At 41.8% G+C, this 14816-nt stretch overlaps 1 protein-coding gene across 1 annotated transcript in view; it reads left to right on the top strand.

The window, feature by feature from the left end:
• Window positions 1–14816, top strand: part of CACHD1 (cache domain containing 1) — a 206578-nt gene that overhangs the window by 108145 nt on the left and 83617 nt on the right. The gene's annotated exons all lie outside the window — the stretch shown is intronic.

Consider the following 14816-nt stretch of genomic DNA (forward strand, 5'->3'; position numbering starts at 1 on the left):
TTGCAACAGAATTAGTATATGTAGAGTTAAGGATATTTTTATTTATTAGCCTGGTGATAGTTATGTCTGGAGGGGTGTAGGGTCATATGATGCTGGAAATTGTAGTGGAAAGAACACTTACCTAGAGGTACAAAGAACTTAATTTTTATTTAATCTCTAACTAGCTGTGTGGCCTTAATTAATTAATTATGTGCAGTTTTCTGTCGGATAATAATCTTTATTAGACCAATTTTCTAGGGCTATTGCGAGTGACTAAAAGCTGCTAACATACTTTAAAAACTGAGTGTAAATGTTATAATTAGTATGTATTACTCCCCTTTTTGCACATCAGGTGCTCTTAAAGTCATGCAAGGATAGATACAACATAGTTTTGGTGGGTAAATGTTTTGCTTCTAGAAGTATTTTTTTCCTACTTTAGTTTCTTGGTGGGCTATGTAGATAGCAGGGCATCCTTAAGTCATTTTTATTCTCTATGTGACTTTAAGATGAGCCTTTTTCTCTGGCTTACTCTGTATGCAGCCTAAAGAAGCTCCTACTAGTTGTTTACTAAATTAAGTGGAAAAATGTATACAATGTAGCATGAGCCTGTCTGGATAGCAGTCCTCCCTAACACTCAGATGGTCTTAGATATTTTATGTCTCAGCCACTCTGTCTTCATCTCTAGAATAGGAATGATGATAAATACTTCACAGTGTCCTGGGCATCCAGTGAGACCAAAAATGAAAAATACTTTGTAATTTTCTAAACAAATCTGAACCCCAGTGTGTGTGTGTGTGTGTGTGTGTGTGTGTATTAAATACACACTTCCATATCATAGTGAACATCTCATTTTTTATTAGGTTTAATCAGAGAAGATGTCCTTTTTTTGTAGTTTGGGCATTAGTAAATTAAATATTTTTTACAACTTATCTCTTCTCTAAAAAGAGAATGAGGGCCCGATTGGGTTTTGAACCAAAGAAAACATCATTTTCAAAACAAAGAGAAGAGCTAGTATATATAATAAGAGAGAAATCCTTAAAGCTAGAATTACGCTTAAAACAGTGATTTTTGGCTGGGGATGATTTCTGCCCCTCGCCTTATCCCCCTATGCTCTTGGACATTTGGCAATGTCTGGAAACATTTTCAGTCGTTACAGTTCGAAGGTGGGGAATAGTTGTTACTACTAGTGAGGAGAGGGCAGGGATGCTGTTCCACATCCCAGAATGCACAAGATAATCCCCCCTCCCTGCAAAGAAAGAATTACCCAGGGGCACCTGGGTGGCTCAGTGGTTAAGTGTTTGCCTTTGGCTTGGGTCATGATCCCAGGGTCCTGGGATCGAGCCCCACATCGGACTCCCTGCTCTGCAGGAAGCCTGCTTCTCCCTCTCCCACTCCCTGAGCTTGTGTTCCCTCTCTCGTGGTCTCTCTCTGTCAAATAAACAAAATCTTAAAAAAGAAAAAAGAAAAAGAAAAAGGAAAGAAAGAAGAAATGACCTGGTTCACAATGTCAGTAGTGTAGAAGATGAAAAACCCTGCCTCAAAAGATAGGAGGTTTTCTTAAATTCCTAAGTGGAACTGTTGCTCTAGTTGAAACAACAATTGTGAATTGACTGGTCTCTACTTGGAAATCTGTCCTGTAAGTCTGAACCATTACTGGTCCCACCTTGTGAGCTTCTGTTAATGTTTCAAGAAATAGCTCAACAGCTCAACAATTTGCCTCTCTCCATAGCTTCCTAACGCCCCCCCCCCCCCCCCCCCCGCCTTGCCTCCTTATTTCCCTTTGCCCCTGGAGGGATTCACTTGCTCCCTCATCTCTGTTCCCATAGTTTGGTTTCAGACACCTCTATTACAGTGTGGAACTTAAAGTATCCTGGGTTGTTGGTGGTGACTCTGCCTCCCCTGCTGTTCTGGGCAGGGATTACACCTCATCCATTTCTACCCCAGCACCCAGTGTTTGTAGTAAATTACTCCTTGTCAAAATCTGAATTGAGTCAGGGGATGTCTGCTCTCAACAAATAAAAACTTTGGAGGTAGAGGGCAAATACTGAACATAATTAATAGTGCAGAATGTGACACAGAGACGTACTGGCGTTCCTCAAAGCAGAGAAATGTCCCAGGTGGTGGATGGATCACAAGAGTCTGTGAACTTTGGAAGTTATGCATGTTCCTGGATCCGCTCATTTGGGGGAATATCTCGAGAAAATGGTAGTACATGTTTATAAAGAGGAGCTTGTAAGGACAGTCATGGGAGTGCTGTTTAGAATAGAAAATATTGTCAGTATCTTAAATTCTGATAATAGGAGATTAGTCAAGGAGATTGTTGTCCCATCCACAGACATGAGAGAGGGTAAGATGCAGCCAGGAGAAGGTAAAAGAGTGTTTGCTGACTGGGGAAAATGGCCAGGCATACCTATATACACACACATCTTAGAAGTTTGAGAGGACTTACATCAAAATGCTTTGGGGGTAAAGACCATGATTCCATTTTGAATATGCTGAGATAAGGGTTGAGGTCTGAGATCCAGGCCATGCATATGTCTGGCAAAATTCAGTGGTCTACCTTTTGGTGAATCCAGTAGAACAAAAAGTGTAGTGTCTGGCCTTCAGGAATTTCTCATTCAGTTCAGTTGACCATCTGCAGGGCTTCTGTTCTCCCAGGAGGATCCATGCCGAGTAAGCAGGTTCACAGGAGGCCTTTCCCTCCTTCCGTGGTCAGTAGCGGACATTGCGTGGGGACTCTGGAGAGATACCGTGGCATCTTATCTCCTCACTAGGACTCACTGACAGAACCAGCCTCCATTTGGGGCCAAGGTCCTAAAACCAGGGCAGTTGAGACAATGAAGCTGGGTAATGAGAAGATCTATAAATGAGTAAAGAACAGGTTCTCTCTGGTGGCATATTAAAGAGATAACTGATAAAAAGGGTTCACAGCAGGGATGACTGCCCTCCTCTTAGAGTCTTCCTAGTTCTGAATTACTACCCAGCGACACATGTTAAGGAGTTTTTGGAGTAACTCTGAGCTGATGCTTTTCTAGCAGTTGGCTGAACACACCTTCTAAAATTAGGAGACTCTCTCTCACTTTTTTTTTTTTTTTTTAAGATTTTGTTTGAGAGCGCACAAGCAGGGGGAGCAGCAGGGAGAGGGAGAGGGAGAAGCAGACTCCCCACTGAGCAAGGAGCCCAATGCAGGACTGGATCCCAGGACCCTGGGATCATCACCCGAGCTGAAGCCAGACGCTTAACCGACTGAGCCCCCCAAGCACCCCCCCCCTCACCTTCTTCATGAAGATTCATCAGTGGAAGGAGTTAATAGTAGGTTTTTGGGGTGAGCCCGGATGGGAATCCTTCGCTCCCTTTATTGCGTCCCTCATGGAACATATGCTTTTCTCAACACTTTCTGTTTTGGTGTCTTACTGAACACATTTTCAGTATATATATTCCATTCCCTCCAGAAATGTCTACCATTTTGAATCTCAGGGAGTTCACATTGGAGTTGTGCAAAAAAGAAGAACTCCCAGTCTTGGGAACCAATTTGAGGACATAAGTAAAAACTTTTTTTTTTTTTAACAGTAGGCAGATTTGGTTTTGAATCTAGCCTCTTTCATTCATAAGTTGACCCTGGGGAGTCACCTAATTCTGAGCCTCGATCTCCTCAGTGAGCTGAGAATAAGGGTAATACATGCCTCACAGGGTCACTGTAGGGAGATGTTTTTGGTTGTAAATTCTTTATTTGATAAGTATGGATATTATCCTTTAGGTCCAGAGATATACTTTTCTCTCTTACTGTGATAACAAAGTTTAAGATAAATATGCTTAAAAAGTAAACTCCTTTAAATGAAAATATTAAGTAAATGTGACCAAAATCTTGAAAGTGATAGATAAGGTAATGATGAAAGTTCTTAAAAAATGGACTCAAGAACATTGCTAAAGTCTTTCCAGACTGTGAAATTTTACGGTCCTATAAAGCAGACTGTTGGCACCCATGGCATGTATCTGGCCCCAGGCAAATGTATTAATACTGCCGTTGTAAGAAATAAAAGCAATTAACTTGAGATAAGGGACCTCCAGCCTTTGATCTGGATCTTGTCCATTCTTAAACATCTGGGCTCTGCAAACATGTGTTGACATCTAGCACTGGCCCCATGTCCTTTAATCTGTTGGTTACTAACATTTTAAGTGGCTGCCTGTGGCCTGTTGACCTGGCTTCTTCTCCAAAGGCATCAAGGATAAGTTAGTACTAGGACAATATTTTTACAGCTAATTTTAACCAATAGCTAATACTGAGTTTCAAGCCTAGAATTTCATTGTTATCGATTTATAATGCATTTATTGGTCTCACAGAGGCATGATAATGCGTATTTTAATAAAATGCCCAGTTCTGAAGATAGAAGGGCTTTAAAATGTCCTCTCAGAGATTCTGAAGATTTATAGTCTGATGACAACAGAGAGAACCCGCAGAATGGCAGAAAATTGATTTTCCAGATGATTTTGATAGTTTCCTTCTCAGACCACTCAACTCTTTCCTACTCAGGAGTCCTGCTAGTTAATAACTTTGTACAAGCCTATGCATGGAGATTAGTTGCTTTGTCAATGTTTGCTAAAGGAATGATCTGAAGAATTAACCTCTTCTACAAGGGAAAAAAATTAGATTATGGCTTAATCTAAGACAGACTCATTTTCAGAGGTGTTTTCAGTGGTAAATTTACTTATTTAATGAACAGCTCCCCTTGTGTTGGGTCGCTGATGAGGGTGCACAAGAGACTGGGCTCTCCCAAGACTAGTGCACAGACACACAAACACAGAATTGTGCTCAGGGACTATATCTGATCTATAGATGCATTTATCTTGGCTCCAAAGGATGTTTTAAAGGTTTTTAAATTTATAAGTTTTTAAATCTGTTGCCAACATTTAAATTTGGGGAGATTATGTATTTGTCGTCTCTAAAATCTGAAGATCTGGCAATAGTGGGTCCACATTCCCACTGAGCAGCAGTCAGCTTGTCTGATTCCCCTTTGAGGACCCGGCCCACAGTCTCCCCTTCCCACAGTTGCCACCAGTCCCTGTGGATTACACCCAACCCATTCTCCTGACTTTGATCACCTGCTTGGCCCACACTAAAGTGTGAGTTTGAAACTCCTGGTCTAAAAGGACTGTATAATACTAATACATCTGACTTAAGAAAATGTGGAGTTTAAAGAATATGGCTCCTCTATGTCTAGCATTATGCATAACATGCAGAATATCTGTCTCTTGAAACCTAGCTTGCCACAGAGATGGGGTTCTGTTGAGAACCTCTCAACCTAATTGTTTATTCAGCAGGACCCACAAACCCTTGGCTTCTATGCAGATCAATGGTTTTATCTTCCACATCTCTTAATCCATCTTTTTCCTCCTTTCAAGCCCAGTTTCTTTTGTAGGTATTCCTGCCTGGTGGCACTCTTATTTTTTTATTCTTGTGTCTTTTTTTCTTTTTTTTTTTCTTTTAGAAGAAGGAAACAATGTGAGGGTAAACTAAGAAGGAAATACTGGGAAGATGAACTTAGGTTTTTATTTTTGTGCGTCTCTGAGTGAGGTTCAGTGCAGTTGTCCTCACTCAGTTAATGCTTGTGAATTGGTTCGTTGTGGTGGGAACGGAAGGCATGTAGGCCAGGTAGGAGGTGAGCAACGTGGTACTGTGGTGGAGCTAAAGGCAGTAAGCAGTGGTTTTCAAGCCCCGTGGAAGCCAGCCACCTGCCACGGGACTCGAGTTCTGTAGAGAATTCCCACATCCCCACCAGGGCAGCTGGACTTGAGTTCTAGAGAGAATTCTCATATACCCACCAAGGCAGATTTTTAAAAGCTTCACTAAATCCAAACAGAAAAGAAACTCTGGGAAACATTTAAGTTAGATTCCTGCCATTTTTCAAGGAGCTCTTTCAGATGGCGCATCCACTAAGATGGATGTAGGTGATGGGGAAGGCGGGGGACACTCATCTCTTTTTCTGAGAATCCACATTTCATGCATCCCTGGCTACTGCCCACTAGAACAATGTGATTTCAGGCCTTACCACAAAACTTACTGGGGGTATTATGCTACGGACAAAGCAGCCAGCATGGGTACTGGTGCAAGAACACAGGCTCCTCCGGAGGGCATTTTTCATGAGTAGCTACTGTTAGTAACCCTGTATTGGGGTCTCCAGAGAACAGATCCAATAGGAGGGGATCTATGTGACAGAGAGGGAGAGGGGGATAGATCTATTTTAAGGAATTGGCTCACATGATTATGCAAAAGCAAATCCAAAATCTGTAGGGTAGCCCAGCGGTCTGGAGGCACAGGAAGAATGGTAGCTCCAGTCTGCTGACAGAATTCCTTCCTGCTTGGGGAGGTCACTCTTTACTCTATTAGGGCCTTCAGTTAATTGGACCCACAAGTCCACTGACTTAAATGTTGATTTCATCCCAGAAATCCCTTCACAGAACCATCTAGAATGGTTGACCATTGACCAAATACCTGGGTACCCTGGGTTAGTCAAATTTACACCTAAAATTCACCATCACACACTCTTAGAGAATAAAAAATTGGGTGCAAAACCTACCACTGAAGTTAAATTTTTATTAACACTCACGTTTAGGTTGTAGGATGCCAAATTATCACTCTTTAAACTTTATGCTGTGTTGTTCTAGACTGTTTCTCTTAAAAAGTTAATGGTCATGTGAATAGCTGCCTAGAAAGCAGTGGAGGCAGCTGAGTAAGTCTTTTTCCATGTAGGAGCGCCTGGCAGCCCAGTTGGTTGAGCATCTGCCTTTGGCTCGGGTCACGATCCCAGGATCCTAGGATCAAGCCCCATGTTAGGCTCCCTGCCCCTCTGCTGCTCCCCCCTTGTTCCCTCTCCCTCTCTCATATAAATGGGTAGATTTTTTAAAAGTCTTTTTTTTAAAAAAAGTCTTTTTCCATGTAAATTGGTTGTCTATCTTGTGTAAATTTCTATGTTCACATATTAAGTTCAAGTATTGATGACATCATAGCAGCCAGAAATAAGTTAGGTTTTTTTTTTTATTTTGATGGCTAATGTGCTGACCCATAATGTTCAGATTCTTTTTTTTTTTTAAGATTTTATTTATTTATTTGACAGAGAGAGATCATAAGTAGGCAGAGAGGCAGGCAGAGAGAGAGGGGAAGCAGCCTTCCTGCTGAGCAGAGAGCCCGATGTAGGACTCGATCCCAGGATGCTGAGATCATGACCTGAGCCACCCAGGTGCCCCTCATGTCCAGATTCTTTTTTTTTTTAAGACTTTATTTATTCATTTGACAGAGAGAAATCACAAGCAGATGGAGAGGCAGGCAGAGAGAGAGGGAAGCAGGCTCCCTGCTGAGCAGAGAGCCCGATGCGGGACTCGATCCCAGGACCCTGAGATCATGACCTGAGCCGAAGGCAGCGGCTTAACCCACTGAGCCACCCAGGCGCCCCATGTCCAGATTCTTAAACTAGGATCCTTAGGATTCTTTAGGGACTTACTAGCTTCAGGTCAAATTTGGCCTCCACTCCTCCCCTCCCCCCCGCCCCGCCTTAAAGTTGAACTCAGACATGAGCCTTCTTTCATTTTTAAAAGGAGGCAGGCCTCTTTTTTTATTTTTAATTTTTAAAATCCTCTCAGTCTTAACCGTGGTGGAAGAGAACTATCTTAACAGTGAAGACAGTTTTCCTTTCAGTTTAAGTTCAGCTGTGATGCAGATTACATCCTTGCAGTACAGTTGTAGGACTAAATGGGCCTTCGCTCTGCCAGTTTGCCATGTGACTGTAGAAATTTCACTTGACCTTTTTAGTTCCCAGTTTCCTCAGCTGTAAAAGGAGCAGTTTGAACTACACTCCAGAGACCCAGCTCTCAAGGTTAATTTCCCTCAGCTTTCTTAGAAGGTTTGTTTTTAACTGAAACCATTAGCTATTATAGACAACTTTTCCTACTGCCCAAATTTATAAATTCTAGATTTTATGAGGGAATTTATCTTCATCTTTTTGAGAGCTACCTAGGGGGGAAAAGATTGTATTATGTAGCAAGGCCTACAGAGGTTAAGTTATTCATTCATTAAATCCCTTTAAAAAATAAACATTTGTGGAATGGCTTATGGAAGAAGCATTTCATTTGAGTATTGAAATAAGAAAAGGATTTGAACATAAAGAAATATGGAAGAAGAGCTTTCCAGGAGAGAAAGGTCCATATGAAGAAAATCCCATGGCTAGAAATGGCCACGAGCACTGAAGAGTACATTGTTTCTGGAACAAATGATGGAAGGGGCATCTGAGAAGTTGGTTCACTGCAAAAAATAGAGACCCTCAAATGCTGGACTGAAGAATTGAACTTAGGAGACTTTAAATGAAAGCCAAGAACAATTCTTACTGTGCTTCTTTAAATGTATTGCCTGATACATAGTAGACATTCAATAAATAACGGTTGAAGGAGAGAATTAAACATTTTTGCAAAAGGGAACGAAATGAAGATCCCCATTTAAGGGGATTTTTACCTGTGAACCACATAACAACTAGAAGACCTAGTCTGATAGCATTTACATAGGCAAGGAACAAGTGGGGCAGGAGCTTGGCTGTGGGCACCCTCTATCTTGGGCATTAGAAGAGGGAGGAGCCAAAGGTGGCTGATGTTGATTCTGAGTAACTGTGAGAGTAGTTCCTGCCAGGTTTTAATTCCTATTTGTACTCTGTGAGCACTCTCATCTTTCTTCTCACATTTGAATTTAGGGATCTGGTCAGTTTCGACACCTTGCATAAACAGGTCCGCATTAAATATCAACTGGAGGACTTAGTACATGGTAGCAAATCTGATTCTGTCTTTAGGTTTTGAGTACTGGTCGTGATGATGGTAATAGAATTATTGAGCTACTTCCCCTCTGGACAGAAATTCAAGTACCTTTAGGCCCATTTATGGATAGTTGTCTTCTTCTGAGTATTATTCCATTGTTAGAAGCTCTGATAGGAAATGTAGGTTGATGTTGACTTGGTTATCTCAGTTATCAGGTTTAATCATTTAATAGAGTAATCATAGATACGAATAATTACTACATAATATTAATGATTGTATGCAGGGTAAATTTAAAAACATGAAATTTCCAAGCACATATGTATATCATTTTCCACTCAACTTGTCTGGATCCTCTTCAAGGCTGTTAATGTACAAGACATTGTCCCAGATACTCCATCATAGACAAAAATGAATAAAGCAGTCTGTACTTTCAGGAGCTCATAGGACATTAGAGTAAGCTACGCAGGTGCCGTGAAAAATCCAAAGTCTCCCTTAGAAGAAAAAGCGATTATGAACAAAGGCCTGTGAGCACTCAGTCTTGGTAGAGAAGTGGTAGCTGGGGCCTTGAAGAGTGGAGCTCCTGCAGGTTGATCTAGGGAAGGATGCTTCAGATGGAAACGAGCAAGCAGCATAAAGCTTTGAGTGTGCAGAGGTGGAACATAGAGCTGCAGTGGTGGGTAAGAGATGTGCTGTGCAGGGCTCAAAATCCTTGGTCAGTTGGGCACTTTCTTCTCTCTAAACAGTAGATTCTAAAGCAAAGAAATGCTGCGGTCAGTCTGAGATTTGGGTAAATCAACTAGGTGGCAAAGGAGGGTTTGTGAGAAGTTGTGGTAGGGAGGAAGTTCCTTGTCAGTCAAGCGATCCTAATTATTCAGGGGGAAAGGAATGGCACCTCAAGGAGGGACTGCAGGAGAATAAAGGTTGTCCTGGGTGGTGGTGGGTTACATGGAAGATAGCCCCTAGACAGAGAGTATATGACATCTGCCAACCAAATTGCATAGGAGATTTGGGTAGGGAGAAAGATTTTAACAGGTGGTTATAAATTTTAAATTGAGCATCTCAGAGGATAGAAATAAGCCCCGATGTGGGGCTTAAACTCACCACAAGATCAAGAATAACATGCTCTACCAACTAGGCCAGCCAGTCACCCCAGCAAAATATTTTTTAAGAGGAAGATGAATTCAGTGTGAACATGCTGATTTTGATTTCAAGTTCACGCAGATCATCCTGGAGAGGTGTTCGGCAAGTTGAGACTAGCCTATAGCATCATTTTATTTTCATCCCACAAATTGTCCCCACCTGCCCCCAAATATACAATATGTTATATGCATGGCAGTTCAGGAGACAAGGCCAAGTTGAAATGTGTAGTTCTAATGCTGTGCTAATACATAGTTTCGTTTAAAATGATGTTTCTAGGGGCGCCTGGGTGGCTCAGTGGGTTAAAGCCTCTACCTTCAGCTCAGGTCATGGTCCCAGGGTCCTGGGATCGAGCCCTGCATCAGGCTCTCTGCTCAGTGGGGAGCCTGCTTCCTCCTCTCTTTCTGCCTGCTTCTCTGCCTACTTGTAATCTCTGTCAAATAAATAAATAAAATCTTAATAAATAAAATGATGTTTCTAGACATAATAAACAACCCACATGTGGGCAAACTCCCATTTCCCCCCGTCCTATTTTAAGGTAACGCATGTGAAAAAATGATACAAAGTGTTTAGCCCTGTATACATTTTCTTATAAGACTTATGCTCTTACGAAAAATAAAACTTAGGTGACTTCGGTGCTCTTGAACACTTAAGACTCTTGCTCTTTTGTTCGTGCCATGTCACAAGGTCAAATAATGTGACAAGCTTGGTCCTTGACAACGGAGTTTCATTTTATCGCAGGTCCTGTTCTTTCTCCCAAGAAGGTGTGTTTTTGCCCTCAAAGTGCTATATGACACACTTAGCTTTTCAAGTTATTCTCCCTTATCTCAAACTTTCATCTTCAGTCCTTTTAAAAATTATTACTACCTGCAGGCAGGTGAAATGTTACAGATAATACAGTCTTTATGGATATTAGCACCGGAAGGATTGCAGTAGAGCTCAAAATTCAACCAAGATTTTATAAAATGCTTTACATTTCAGAAGGCCAGCTAAGATAAGTTACATTATTTAACTTCTGTAAAAGTTACCTATGTTTACACTTCAGTAAAATACCTTCTTAGGCTTTACTTCTGTAAATATTCTGTTACCTAGATGATTCCAGTGATCCTTTCTACAGCTGCAGTGGGGTGAGTACTGTGTCCTCCCCTCCCCCACCTTCCATTTTGCCCATGAGGAAGTAGACTCAGAGCTTGTGTCCAGGAGCAGGGACTAGAATTTGTCAGGGTTACCTGACTTCAAGTCATTTTTTTTTAATGACAAAATATTTTGTCCTATGGTCAAATTGGAATGGCTTATGTGCCAGTGGAAATGCCAAACATTATATTCCTTCTTAGAGTTTCACTTGAGGCTGTTGTATGACCTTCTAAAATTTCTGAGTTGGCCGAATGTAAACCTCCCATCATCAGATCAGTCTGTTTCTCAGTCTTAAGACCATGTTCTTGAAGTGATCTGTGGCCTTTCTGTGCACACATGCACGTGTGTGTGTAGGTAGTAGGTGGATATCTGTACCTCAAGGACTGTCGGAAAACACATCTGCCTTTGGGTCAGCTGACAGTCCTACTTTCTGGCTTTTCCTTGGGTGACCCTTTATGCCAGGAAGGGAGACCTGTCAATCTGCTAAAATACTGAATTTCACCAATAGCCTTTTGTGGATTTTAGGGAGAGCTGATCCTCTGATTCTTTTCTTCTTCCTCTTCTTCTTTTTTTCTTTTTTTTTTTTAAAGCTAGTCTCTAAAAGAAACAAGATGGTAGACTACCCCAGCCTTAGCAAAATAGACCCCACGGTTGCAGAGAACCGCAGGCTTTCCTTGAGCTTTTCATATGTTTCTTGTGCAAATAATACCCAAGTGATTTCAAAGGTTGCCAAGACTGAAGAACCATCCCGTCTGTAATCTCTTTCTGGGGACTCCATTTGGCCGAGTGTGATGCTGCGCACACGGCTTTATGAGCTCTGCGATGCCGCGTCAGTGGGGCTTCTTGAGGACCCGGCCCTAAGTATTCCGCATCTTTTATTTCATGTTTCTTTCGCCGAAGGGGGAAATTGGGACAGGCCTCTTCCCTCTCCACTGCGTATGTGCCTGGGAGAATGAACCAGCTCATCTGCGAGGTCATCTGCTAACTCTGAGGTTCTTAGCGCTTCTCTTTGATGTCTGTGTCCTACGACTCACAGTTGTCGACTATTTACCAAGGAAGAAGCCACACAGATTTCCAGTCTCTAGTCCCGGGAAGTCTCTGCCCTCTAAGGTTTCATGCATTTATTCATTCAGCAGACATTGATTGACTGAAGTCTTACTCCTCACAGCTGACGTTGGGCCACAGGTCCTGAGAACACACACAGTCCTCTTAGCAAGAGAGAGAAGCTTATAAATACATGACTGTGTGGTACCTTCAACCCTTCCTAGAGGTCAAGTGGCAGGTTGGACATGGGGTGTGGGTCAGCACAAAGGGACCTGTGAGTCACGCCAGTCCTCTGCCTGCTTGCATTCTTCTCTTTTTCTAAGTACCTTCTTTCTTTTTCATGTACCCCTGCCACAACCTGGTGATGAGGAGGACAAGGATAAATGTTGAATGTGGTCGTGGATCTACTTCCAATCCCTCTGATGTCACCCGGGCAGTGTTCCAAGCTTCCATGAGAGAGGGGAGTGTAAATGAATAATACCTCCACTTTGAATCAACACACAGACACGAGATCACACCAGGGTCTCCTCTCCGTGATCTGTGGGGTGAGAAAATGGTGGAAAAGGGAGCTGGTTGGTAGGACACTTAGACTTTAGTAAAGAAACTTGATTGCTCTGAAAGCCTTGCCTTCCAAGGCTATTTGACACGGGCCCTGTTTCTGCTGTAGCTGAGTTGCTGAAGCCTGAAGGTTTAATCCTCAATACTGATAAGAACAAAAAGAATGTGACTTATCTCTCCAATCTCTGCAGAGATGGAAGGAAAAACCATTTCTGAGAACGTGATTACATGTTATTTGACAGCTTTTCAGTTTGCCCATTAATTTAGGTGTTTGAATAAGTAAACTTGGCGTGGGGGGAGCTCAAGTATCATTTACTTTATAAATGTGATAGTTCCTTTTTGAAGTGATTCTACTCTTACCCCTTTCCTCTGCCATTCATAGAGTTTAAATATTTGCCAGTGCAGATGTTTGATTTTTATCTTAGCTCTCTCTTTAACTTTATTCTCATGGGTGGTTAAGTGGAAGATAAGGGGGTTCTTGTTTAATTCTTTTCAACTGGTGTTGCTCAAATATTTGGAGAGCGGACACTTCCCAGAAAGAATGAGCGGGAACCTGGTTGGTTGGAAGTGAAGTGATCTCTCCCTCTCCTGGTAGACCAGCCACTGTTAGGTTGTTTCTAGGACCAGGGGGTCTGCTAGAGGTGAGCATTTCTCCGTGTTCAGGCCTTCTTTGAAAGGCTCCTACAGCTACCGGTCAAGGTTACTGTCTTTTCTGTGCTTCCTAGAGCACAGAAAGTTCCCAAAATGGAACTTGGTAGTTCAGTAGCCCTGGTGGCAAGGACCAGCCTTGTGTAGTAAACTAGATCGGAGTCTCACGGCATTTGTTCCACACCAGCTTCTGATCTCATACCAGATTCTGCTTCCAGAAGAAATAGTGGGATTCTTTTTTTAACCTTTTGCACCTGTCTTTGCATTTTAGGCATGATTAAGAACAAGAAAACAAGTCAGAAATATTCCCCTGTCCCATTAGCTGTCATCCTAGTGGCTTTGTTAATGAACTCCACTAGCAGTTTAAGCCTTGCTCTTCTGAGAGATCCTCAGGGATTTGCTTTTTAAATTATTGCTTCAAAAATGTATCCATGAACAATACCACATTTCACCATCACCCTGGGAATCCACACTGTGGGTGTGGTTTTTATGTGCTAAGTGATAAATTGGGCAGGCTTCATTGGAAACGTTGAGGAAAACCCAAGGTTCTGAGTGATTTGCCTGGCAAATCATCTTCCATAGGAAATTTAAACAAAGACCAAAAAAGAGATTCAGGAAGTAAACCCCAACTGGTGTACGTGTCTCTCTCCTTTATGTCTTTTTCTTTCTAAACTGGGACTCCGCTGAAAAGTTGATTTACACTGTGAATCGCGGCTGAATGAAATCCAATTGGAACTCACTCGAACACTGTTTTGATGTAAGATTCAAAGCTTCTGCAAATTTATTTTATCTTCTACATTTGCTGATCTCCTGCTTGTAAATCCTGTTGAAGGAGAATAAAAATGACTGCAGCCTGATGGGAATTAAATGTCTGAAGTTCAAAGCAGTTTGCACATCAGAGCAAACGTCAATCAAATGAACATCTTGCAAGCCAGGCAGGGAGTGAATTTCTCCATGGGGAAGAGATCAAAGTGGGAGTCACAGTTCTGTTTTCTCCCTCGGGATGCAGTTTCGATCAGTTGTTCATGAAAGTAAATCCAGAAGGAAGTTTTTTTTTTCCCCCCCAAACTTACGGGCGTAGGAAAGATAGAGTTATTTGAAACTGAATTTCAGGCACTGGTTTTATCTTATGAAAATAAGTACAGAAAGCAGTCCTAATCCAATATCTCCTTTTTTAAGAGAAGGGTCTATAGGAGATTTAGATAAGATCATTCTTTTCTTATAATTTCTTTTAAAAGCACATATATAAAGATAAGTTGAATTGCCCTGCTCATTTTATATGACAGTCTATGATTTTACCAGTGCTTGACCTTTTCCGTAAACCTGGAATTACATAAATGTGACTGGCAGCTAATATACTTCTCAATGAAAAAAATCTTTTAGGTAACTCCTAAGAGTGACTGAGTTTTGTTTTTTTTTTTAAGTTTTATTTATTTATTTGACAGACAGAGATCACAAGTAGTCAGAGAGGCAGGCAGAGAGAGAGGGGGAATCAGGCTCCCTGCTGAGCAGAGAGCCCAATG

This window comes from Mustela nivalis (genome assembly GCF_964662115.1).
Source record: "Mustela nivalis genome assembly, chromosome: 10".
NCBI lineage: Eukaryota > Metazoa > Chordata > Mammalia > Carnivora > Mustelidae > Mustela > Mustela nivalis.